The sequence below is a fragment of the Ranitomeya variabilis genome, chromosome 5 (assembly GCF_051348905.1).
Source record: "Ranitomeya variabilis isolate aRanVar5 chromosome 5, aRanVar5.hap1, whole genome shotgun sequence".
Classification (NCBI taxonomy): Eukaryota; Metazoa; Chordata; class Amphibia; order Anura; family Dendrobatidae; genus Ranitomeya; species Ranitomeya variabilis.
Genome location: NC_135236.1, coordinates 528,389,295 through 528,401,659, shown reverse-complemented (window position 1 = coordinate 528,401,659; position 12,365 = coordinate 528,389,295).

The following is a 12,365-nucleotide window of genomic DNA, read 5'->3' as shown; positions in this document are numbered from 1 at the left end:
CAAACCACCAGTTTTACCCTTCTGTGAGGAGTGCCCTACTAGATAGGAGCATGGCTCCCCCTTTTGGATTGGAGTGTGAAGTGTGGTGTATGTTTGGTGATACCTGGAAGGATGGACTCCTTTATTACCTTCAGATGTAATATCACTCCCCCTGGTGGAAGAATGACATTACTACAGCAACCAGGACTCTGGAACGCAGCATCTGCCTTTCTGATGTTTTTCTTGGCCTGCCACTTCTGGCCTTAACAAGAACTGTACCTGTGTTCTTCCATTTCCTTACTATGTTCCTCACAGTGGAAATTGACAGGTTAAATCTCTGAGACAGCTTTTTGTATCCTTCCCCTGAACAACTATGTTGAAAAATCTTTGTTTTCAGATCATTTGACAGTTGTTTTGAGGAGCCCATGATACCACTCTTCAGAGGAGATTCAACAGGAGAACAACTTGCAAGTGGCCACTTTAAGTAGCTTTTGTCATGATTGCATACACCTCGCTATGTTGTTCAAAGCTCAATGAGGTTACAAAACAAAAAAAAGTGCTTTAGTAAGTAAGTAAAAAGTAGGTAGGAGTATTTAAAACAAGAAAATGATAAGGGTGCCCATACTTATGCACCTGTCAAATTTTGTTTGAATGCAGATTGCACATTTTCTGTTAGTACAATAAACCTCATTTCAAGGCAGAAACATTACTGTGTCCCACAGTTATTAGATATATGAAACTGAAATAGCTGTTGCAAAAAAAACAATTTTTATAAAACATTAAGCTTAAGATTAATAGGGGTGCCCAAACTTTTTCATATAACTGTATCTCAGTGTACAGGGATCATCCTTATTTTCATTTGCACATGGAAACATGAGAAGAAATGGAATTAAACTGAAAGGAAGAAGATACAGATTAGATATTCAAAAAAGCTTTTTGACACTGAAGGTGATCAATGAGTTGAACAGGCTGGCATAAGAGGTGGTGACGTGAATACTCCTTCAATGAAAGTCTTCAAACAAAGGCTGGACAGACATCTGTATCAGATGGTTTAATGAATCCTGCATTGAGCAAGGTGTTGGACACGATGATGCTGGAGGTCCCTTCCAACTCTAACATTCCATGATACTACTACACTGTGACAAGTAAATCACAATGAGACAGATCAAATTGGATTTCTTGTAACTTGCTTGTCACAGTCGTAGAACTTTGTGGGTTGCACTGAGATCCCATTCACTCGTATTATTCTGTGATGTTTGACCTGTGTTGTAGACATAGACACTTTTTAGCACCACCCTTGTTTATATTATTATGTGTCGGAGTTTCAGCTTTTTGGTAGCCAAGTGGATTTGCACAGGTACAGAGTTCTTATATCAAAACACAATAAAGTTTATTGTCCTTTATAAACTTTACAACTCCAAAATGAAAACAGAGCCTTTCCTCAGCACAAATGAATAAAAACAGGCCTTTTTTTTAGCACAAATGAATAACAAAACATTATTTTCTTCAGTACAAGTAAATGACACAAAATATTTATTTGTCTGGGTATGGCAAAGTAAATTACACAGTCGCACCAACTTGGTATTACAGGAACTTCTCAAGCTGCAATGCAGAGAATCCACCAGCTTTCTCTTTCTCCAGCCTCAGTACACTACTATCTGAGGTAGTCCAGGTGCATTTTATTAGGTCAGTAAGACCCAGACTGGAGTATGGCAGCAACTTTTCGCACCCATGCTATTTTCGGCACTCCTAAAGCCCAGAACCTCTATTCAGTAGAAAATAAAACAACTGAGTAATACATACAGTACCTGCCATCCAGGACCTTGTCTCCTGCCTTCTTACATATGTTCAATGCCGGTTTTAGGCAAAGTGGAGCCCCAGGCAAAAGTTTATAAAGGGGCCCCAAATGCTCACATATTGCACATCACACAGAAGCATTTCTGTTGTGTTTACAAGTGCTGAGTTCAGGCCGCTAAACGAGCGTGATCAACAATATTGAAGTCATTCGGCGCTTGTTTCATGGCCTCTTTACACCAACTGAGAAAGAACCATCACTATTAGAGCAATCTGTCCTCATACAGTATTATGTTATCAGCAGCACATCTACAGTTTACACCGGCGATGTGCTGCTGAGAACAATGATTTCTGTTCCGGCATAAACAATCCAATCACTTGATGAATAGGTAGCATTTTGCTTGTTCAGTATAATACACCACATAGTCCTCCACATAGTATAATGTGCACCACAGTCCTCCATATTCTAAAATGCAAACCTCATAGTCCTCCATATAATATAATGTGCCCCATAGTCCTCCATATAGTATAATACACTACCCATAGTGCTCCATATACTGTAGTATAATACACTCCTCATAACCCTCCATATATTAAAATACACTCCTCAGTCCTCCATTTAGTATAATACACCTCATAGTTCTCCATATATTGAAATACATTCTTCAGTCTTCCATATAGTATAATACACTCCACAGTCCTCCATATAGTATAATACACCCCTTAGTCCTCCATATAGTATAATACACTCCTCAGTCCTCCATATAGTATAATACATTCCTCATAGTGCTCCATATAGTATAATACACTGCTCAGTACTCCATATAGTATAATACACTCCTCATAGTGCTCCATATAGTATAATGCACCGCCATAGTCATCCATGTAGTACAGTTCACTTCCCATATATTGCACTCTATAGTTCTTCATATAGTATAATGTATTCCCCATAGTCCTCGATACAGTATAATGCAGCCCACATATAGTACAATGCTGCCACCCCACAGAGTATGATGCAGCCATCCCACAGAATATAATGTAGCCCCCTGAGTATAATGCAGCCATGCCATACTATATAATGTAACCCCCATAGAATATAATGCAGCCCCCTCATATAGTATAATGCAGCCCCTCCATTGAATATATGGTAGCCCCCTCAGAGTATAATCAAGCCTCCCATAGAATATAATGTAGCCCCTCCATAGAATACAATGTAGCCCTTCTCAATATGTATAATGCAGCCCCCCATAGAATATAATGTAGCCCCCTCATAGAGTATAATGCAATCACTCCTCATAGAATATAATAAATATAATACATAGAATAAATTTAATACATAGAATATAATGTAGCCCTCCATAGAACCTAATACAGCCCACTTCCCCATAGAATATAATGTAGCCCCATAAGAGTATGATGCAATCCTCCCTCAGAATATAATACAGCTCCCCATAGAAAATAATGTAGCCCCCCAGAGAATGTAATACAGCCCCCATAGAATATAATGTAGCCCCCCAGAGAATATAATACAGCCCTAATAGAATATAATGTAGCCCCCAGAGAATATAATACAGCCCCTATAGAATATATTGTAGCCCCCCAGAAAATATAATACAGCCCCCCAAAGAATATAATGTAGCCCCCAGAGAATATAATACAGCCCCCTGTAAAATATAATGCAGCTCCCCAGAGAATATAATACAGCCCCCATAGAATGTAATTCAGCCCCCCATAAAATGTAATACAGCACCCCATAGAATGCAACACAGCGCCCCCATAGAATATAATACAGCCTCCCATAGAATGCAATACAGCACCCAACAGAATGTAATACAGACCCCCATAGAATATAACACAGCCCTCCATAGAATGTAATACATCCCCCCAGAGAATATAATACAGCCCTCCATAGAATGTAATACAGCCCTCATAGAATGTAATACAGCCCTCCATAGAATGTAATACAACATCCAGAGAATATAATACAGCCCTCCATAGAATGTAATACAGCCCCCATAGAATGCAATACAGTCCCCCATAGAATATAATACAGCACCCAACAGAATGTAATACAGCCCCCACATAATATAATACAGCCCCCCATAAAATATAATAGCCCTCCATAGAATGTAATACATCCCCCCAGAGAATATAATACAGCCCTCCATTGAATGTAATACAGCCCCCATAGAATGTAATACAGCCCTACATAGAATATAATACAGCCCCCCATAGAATGTAATGTATCTCCCCCATAGAATATAATACAGCTCCCCATAGAATGTAATACAGCCCCCCATAGAATATAATACAGCCCTCCATAGAATATAATACAGCCCCTCATATAATATAATACAGCCCCCCATAGAATGTAATACAGCATCCCATAGAATATAATACAGCCCCCCATAGAAGATAATACAGCCCCCCATAGAATCTAATACAGCCCCCATAGAAGATAATACAGCCCTCCATAGAATTTAATACAACCCCCATAGAATGTAATACTGCCCCCATAGAATATAATACAGCACCCAACAAAATGTAATATAGCCCCCATAGAATATAATACAGCCCCCCATAGAATGTGATACAGCCCCCCATAGAATATAATACAGCCCTCCATAGAATATAATGCAGACCCTCATATAATATAATACAGCCCCACATAGAATGTAATACAGCACCCCAAAGAATATAATACAGCCCCCCATAGAATATAATACAGCCCCCATAGAATGTAATATAGCTCCCCGTAGAATATAATGCAGCCCCCATAGAAGATAATACAGCCCCCCATAGAATCTAATACAGCCCCCATAGAATCTAATACAGCCCCCCATAGAATTTAATACAGCCCTCCATAGAATGTAATACAGTCCCCATAGAATGTAATACAGCCCCCATAGAATATAATATAGCCCCCATAGAATGTAATACAGCCTCCATAGAATGTAATACAGCCCTCCATAGAATGTAATACAGCCCCCCATAGAATATAATACAGCCCCCGTAGAATATAATACAGCCCCCTTATAATATAATACAGCCCCTCATAGAATATAATACAGCACCCCATAGAATGTAATACAGCCCGCCAAAGAATATAATACAGTCCCCATAGAATGTAATACAGCCCCCATAGAATATTATACAGCCCCCATAGAATATAATATAGCCCCCATAGAATGTAATACAGCCCCACCATAGAATATGATACATCCCCCATAGAATGTAATACAGCCCCCCATAGAATATAATACATCCCCCATAGAATGTAATACAGCCCCCATAGAATATAATACAGCCCCCGTAGTATGTAATACAGCCCCCATGGAAGATAATACAGCCCCCCATAGAATGTAATACAGCCCTTACCGTTCTGGTAAGGACTGATAAGGGCATGTCACTTGACAAACAGTAAGGTTCTATTATTAGAGTAGGACCGTCCCAACTAGGGTCACTGTAACGAGGTGAGATGGCTTTTGCATTTTTTTAATCAAAATTATGTTAACCAAACACCTTATATTATATTCATGAACTATTGCTGTTTATTTATTTACTGGAGGGTATTTACTTATTTTGTTCTGTCATTGTTTTTTCTGTATTATATACATGCGTAACGTTTTTGTTGTAAATATTCTTCATATGTTGTTGAAAACAAATAATATTTTGTAAAAAAAAGGCCTCTAAAGGTGCTTGAAACTGCAGAACAAGAACCTTGTAAAAAAAGGAAAAAGGCCCAAAGGGTATGTTGCTAATTAACAGCGTGTTATTGCAGACTTGTCACTTTTTTTTTTTACTAACTAAAGCTTTGTCCACGCTTTCCTTAGTTGTTTTTGTATTCTTTTCAGATTTCCATTGTAGTTTTACCACCAGACTAATGCAGCACACATCCATTACAAAATAAATCTTCATTGATTTGTCAAATCTGTCATGGTTTCTGTACAAACTGAAGCCATGACGTCAATGTGAACAGAGTGTCAGACCTTCTGCTAATAAAAAACAAGAAAGAAAGGAATGAATAGAAGAGCGCTCGAATGATCCCAGGATTTTTTTTCTTACAGTGGATAACCGCCCACCAGGGAAAGCTTTTTAGTTCCCAGTCAGCGTTTGTTGTAAAAAGTGGTAAATATCAACCATTTACCATGAAAGTCAGGAATAGACGCATCTTATATGGAAATGACTTTCCTGTTTGATCCTGCATTAATGCTTTCTCAGTCCCACGTTCCCTTTTAAACTATCGCTTCTCCTTGAGGACTTATTACAAACCTATTTATACCTTTTTATAAAACCATCAGGATTCAGTTTTGCCTGACAGCTAAAATAAACTGAATGGAAATGAATGTTCGGTGGCATTAGCACAAGGTTTGCCTTCAATATATGGATTGCTGTTAATACATTTCCATGTATTTATAAAGGTATTTATCAATGTGTGCAGAAACACCAAATAATATTATATAGGAAACATGCTACAAGACAATAATTAAGGATCATTTGTGTTATGATTAGAATCGCTAAAAGTGCAACAGCATTTAAAGGAAATGTGCTTGATGCTTGACTTGGGGAGCAGCTCTCCGCCCTGACTTATGAAGGGGTCCCTTGCTTCTAATAAGACATATGGATAGCTGTTCCCTTATATTCTCATAGGTTATGCTGGGAAGTCGAATTGCCAGTGATTCTGTTGGTAGGGGGCCATCCATATATACTACTGACTTGTGTGGACTAAATAGCTAAAAATTAACTTTTATTATGCTATTAAAATGTATTCTTTCCAATTATAAGTCTATCCATCAATATATTGCTACAATCTTAGCAAAATTGCTACAATAAATATCTATTGTTGCATTTTTTCAGAGTAAACAGTAGCCAGTTTTTAGAGAGGGGTAGCAGTTCAATTTCTGTTAATTTTGAAATTTGGCTGAACCTGCTATTATCCATCACTCGATCAAACCACATCAAATTTTTGTCTCATTTATAGCAATTATTAATCTTATTGGTCTCTAGGCGTTTCGCCTTCTCAAATATCGGTGGGAACATAAGGATCAGGAGACTGCTAGCAATGGTTGGCGGCCATGATTCATGGCTCATAACATGGCTGCCAGAGCCATAGTGTCATCATGCTGATGTGCTCACTGACAATTGAGAGTGTGAAACGCGTAGAGAATAATGAGATTAAAAAGAAAGAAACTGAGATGTATTACTCTTTTCTAAAAACTGGCCAAACTTTGCTGTTTGCTATGAGAAAATCCAATGATAAATATCTATTGTAATAGTTCTGTTAATATAGTAGTTACTACTGTTGTAATACGTTCAACAACAAACAACCCAGACCAAGCAGAATGTGAGACAGGTGGAGGGGGTCATGGAGAGAGTGAGGAATACTTGTGGTTACTGGGGAGCATCCTGCGTGGTGATGAGTGAGACAGGTGGAGGGGGACAAGCAGTATGTTAGGCTGAATGATGAAGAGGTCCATAATGTAAAAACAATTTTTGTTGAAACATATAAAAAACATATCACTAAAAAAGCTAAATGCTATATAGGGAACGCTGAAATGATCAGTAATACAACTAAATCAAATTTATTTATAGATGGGGTGTAGCAACAAATAGCAGTACAGTGACCCCCCCATCTGCAATTCTATGAAAAATAATGACTCTACCACGGATCTCAAAAAACAACAATGTAGCTGTGTACACTGACTACAGTGGCAAATTAGTTACTTAGACCATCCTAAAATGTAAATATGTAGCCTAATAGTAAAAAGAGTAATACATGAGAGGGAGTGCAGATAAACATCAGGTGCCAGAATCCACTATACACCTCTATCCCCTTACATACACACTTATAAGAAATAGAGTGAAAATGGAGCTGGGTGCTAGAATACACTATACAGCGCTCCTCCATTAACCAAATCAATTTGAAAATTCATAGGATGGAACCCAGTATACCTGTGTGCAGACGATTCCCCAAAATTTCAGAAAGATGCTCTCAGCATCCCCTCACCCCGACGCACGTTTAAATGAAGCGCTCTCCAATCAGTGCTGAAAAGGGGCCAGAGTTGACATTAGTGGCACATGTCGCCTCTTCATCAATGTTCTTCCTGGAGATGCTCTATGAGACAGAAGCTTGGAGGGCTTGCGTGTCAATGTGTGAGCATCCCCGCAAGTACCATAAGTGTCATGAATCCCCAATGGCTAGGGATAGCACAGTACAAGCAAAGTATAACAAATATCGGACGAGCTCTAGGGTGATGGAACCTGGGCTGACCGCTGCCCTACGCCTGACAAATGCAACTAGAGATAGCCAGGGAGCGTTCCTACGTTGGTTCTAGACGCCACGCACCAGCCTAAGAGCTAACTAGTACTGCAGAGAAAACAAGACCTCACTTGCCTCCAGAGGAATTAACCCCAAAGGTATAGTTGCCCCCCACATGTATTGACGGTGAAATGAGAGGAAGGCACACACATAGAGATGATGTATATAGCTTTAGCAAATAGAGGCCCGCTGAAAACTAGAAAGCAGAATGATACAAAAGGGGACTGAGCGGTCAGCAAAAAACCCTAATAAAAAAAAACCATCCTGAGATTACAAGAACCCATGTGCCAACTCATGGCACATGGGGAGAACCTCAGTCCACTAGAGCAACCAGCTAGCATAGAGACATTCTAAGCAAGCTGGACCAAAAACCAAACAACTGAAAATCAGCACTTAGCTTATCCTGAAAGATCTGGGAGCAGGTAGGCAGGAACCAAACAGAGCACATCTGAACACATTGATAGCCGGCAAGGGAAATGACAGAAAGGCCAGGTAAAATAGGAAACACCCAGCCTCTGATGGACAGGTGGAAACCAAAGGCCGCAATCCACCAAAGTCACCCAGTACCAGCAGTAACCACCAGAGGGAGCCCACCAACAGAATCCACAACAGTACCCCCCCTTGAGGAGGGGTCACCGAACCCTCACGAGAACCCCCAGGGCGATCAGGGTGAGCTCTATGGAAGGCGCGGACCAAATCAGTCGCGTGAACATCGGAGGCGACCACCCAGGAATTATCCTCCTGACCATAACCCTTCCACTTAACCAAATACTGGAGTTTGCGTCTGGAAACGCGAGAATCCAAGATCTTTTCAACAACATACTCCAATTCTCCCTCCACCAGCACCGGAGCAGGAGGCTCGACCGAAGGAACAACGGGCACCTCATACCTCCGCAACAACGACCGATGGAACACATTATGAATAGCAAACGATGCTGGGAGATCCAAACGAAAAGATACAGGGTTAAGAATCTCCGAGATCCTATAAGGACCGATGAACCGAGGCTTGAACTTAGGAGAAGAGACCTTCATAGGGACAAAACGAGAAGACAACCACACCAAGTCCCCAACAAGAAGTCGGGGACCCACGCGGCGACGGCGATTAGCAAACTGCTGAGTCTTTTCCTGAGATAACTTCAAATTGTCCACCACCTGATTCCAAATCTGATGTAGCCTGTCCACCACCACGTCCACTCCAGGACAATCCGAAGATTCCCCCTGACCAGAGGAAAAACGAGGATGAAACCCCGAATTACAAAAAAAAGGAGAGACCAACGTGGCAGAACTAGCCCGATTATTAAGAGCAAATTCGGCCAGTGGCAAAAAAGCAACCCAGTCATCCTGATCCGCAGAAACAAAACACCTCAAATAAGTTTCCAAGGTCTGATTAGTTCGCTCCGTCTGGCCATTCGTCTGAGGATGGAATGCAGACGAGAAAGACAAATCAATGCCCATCTTGGCACAAAACGTCCGCCAAAATCTAGACACAAACTGGGATCCCCTGTCAGAAACGATATTCTCCGGAATCCCATGCAAACGAACCACGTTCTGAAAAAACAAAGGAACCAACTCAGAGGAGGAGGGTAACTTAGGCAAGGGCACCAAATGAACCATCTTAGAAAAGCGGTCACACACAACCCAGATAACGGACATTTTCTGTGAAACCGGGAGATCAGAAATAAAATCCATGGAAATGTGCGTCCAAGGCCTCTTCCGGATGGGCAAAGATAACAACAACCCACTAGCCCGTGAACAGCAAGGCTTAGCTCGAGCACACACTTCACAAGACTGCACAAAGGTACGCACATCCCTAGACAAGGAAGGCCACCAAAAAGACCTGGCCACCAAATCTCTTGTACCAAATATTCCAGGATGACCAGCCAACACAGAAGAATGGACCTCGGAGATGACTCTACTGGTCCAATCATCCGGAACAAACAGTCTTTCTGGTGGACATCGATCCGGTTTATCCACCTGAAACTCCTGCAATGCGCGTCGCAAGTCTGGGGATACGGCGGACAATATTACCCCATCCCTAAGGATACCAGCAGGCCCAGTGTCTCCAGGAGAATCAGGCACAAAACTCCTGGAAAGAGCATCTGCCTTCACATTCTTTGATCCTGGCAGGTATGAAACCACGAAATTGAAACGAGAAAAAAATAATGACCAACGAGCCTGTCTAGGATTCAAACGCCTGGCAGACTCAAGGTAAATGAGATTCTTGTGATCAGTCAAGACCACCACGCGATGTTTAGCACCCTCAAGCCAATGACGCCACTCCTCAAATGCCCACTTCATGGCCAAAAGCTCCCGATTACCCACATCATAATTGCGCTCGGCGGGCGAGAATTTTCTAGAGAAGAAAGCACATGGCTTCGTCACCGAGCCATTAGAACTTCTCTGTGACAAAACCGCCCCCGCTCCAATCTCGGAAGCATCAACCTCCACCTGAAAAGGAAGTAAAACATCTGGTTGACACAACACAGGAGCAGAAGAAAACCGGCGCTTAAGTTCACGAAAGGCCTCCACGGCCGCAGGAGACCAATCAGCAACATCAGCACCCTTTTTAGTCAAATCAGTCAAAGGTTTAACAATACTGGAAAAATTAGCAATGAACCGACGATAAAAATTAGCAAACCCCAAGAACTTCTGAAGGCTCTTAACAGATGTAGGTTGTGTCCAGTCACAAATAGCCTGAACCTTAACGGGATCCATCTCAATAGTAGAAGGAGAAAAAATGTACCCCAAAAAAGAAATCTTCTGGACTCCGAAGAGACACTTTGAGCCCTTCACAAACAGAGAATTGGCCCGCAAAACCTGAAACACCTTCCTGACCTGTAGAACATGAGACTCCCAGTCATCAGAAAACACCAAAATATCATCCAAATACACAATCATAAACTTATCCAGATATTCACGGAAAATATTGTGCATAAAGGACTGAAAGACTGACGGAGCATTGGAGAGTCCAAAAGGCATTACCAAATACTCAAAATGGCCCTCAGGCGTATTAAATGCGGTTTTCCACTCATCACCCTGTTTTATCCGCACCAGATTATACGCACCACGAAAATCTATTTTAGTGAACCACCTAGCCCCCTTAATGCGAGCAAACAAATCAGTAAATAATGGCAATGGATACTGGTATTTGACTGTAATCTTATTCAGAAGGCGATAATCTATACAAGGCCTCAGGGAACCATCTTTTTTTGCCACGAAAAAAAAACCTGCTCCCAGAGGGGACGAAGGTGGACGAATATGTCCCTTTTCCAAGGACTCCTTAATATAATTCCGCATAGCAGTATGCTCTGGCAGTGACAGATTAAATAAACGACCCTTAGGGAACTTACTGCCAGGAATCAATTCTATAGCACAGTCACACTCTCTATGAGGAGGGAGCGAATTGAGCTTAGGCTCCTTAAAAACATCCTTATAATCTGACAAAAACGCAGGGCTCTCCGAAGGAGTCGATGAAGCGATAGAAATCGGAGGTGCATCATCATGAACCCCCTGACATCCCCAGCTTAGCACAGACATTGTTTTCCAGTCCAGGACAGGATTATGAGTTTGTAACCATGGCAGACCAAGCACTAGTACATCATGTAAATTATACAGTACAAGGAAGCGAATCACCTCCTGATGAACGGGAGTCATGCGCATGGTCACTTGTGTCCAATACTGCGGTTTATTCATAGCCAATGGTGTAGAATCAATTCCCTTCAGAGGAATAGGAACTTCCAGAGGCTCTAGACTAAAACCGCAGCGTTTAGCAAATGACCAATCCATAAGACTCAGGGCAGCGCCTGAATCCACATAGGCATCGACGGAAATGGAAGACAGTGAAAAAATCAGAGTCACAGACAAAATGAACTTAGACTGCAGAGTATCAATGACAAAAGATTTATCAACCCTTTTTGTGCGTTTAGAGCATGCTGATATAACATGAGCTGAATCACCACAATAAAAACACAAACCATTTTTCCGCCTATAATTTTGCCGTTCACTTCTGGACTGAATTCTATCACATTGCATAGTCTCAGGTGCCTGTTCAGAAGACACCGCCAACTGGTGCACGGGTTTGCGCTCCCGTAAACGCCGATCAATCTGAATGGCCATAGCCATAGACTCATTCAGACCTGTAGGCGCAGGGAACCCCACCATAACATCCTTAATGGCCTCAGAAAGACCATTTCTGAAGTTTGCAGCCAGGGCGCACTCATTCCACTGAGTAAGCACCGACCATTTCCGAAATTTCTGACAATATATTTCCGCT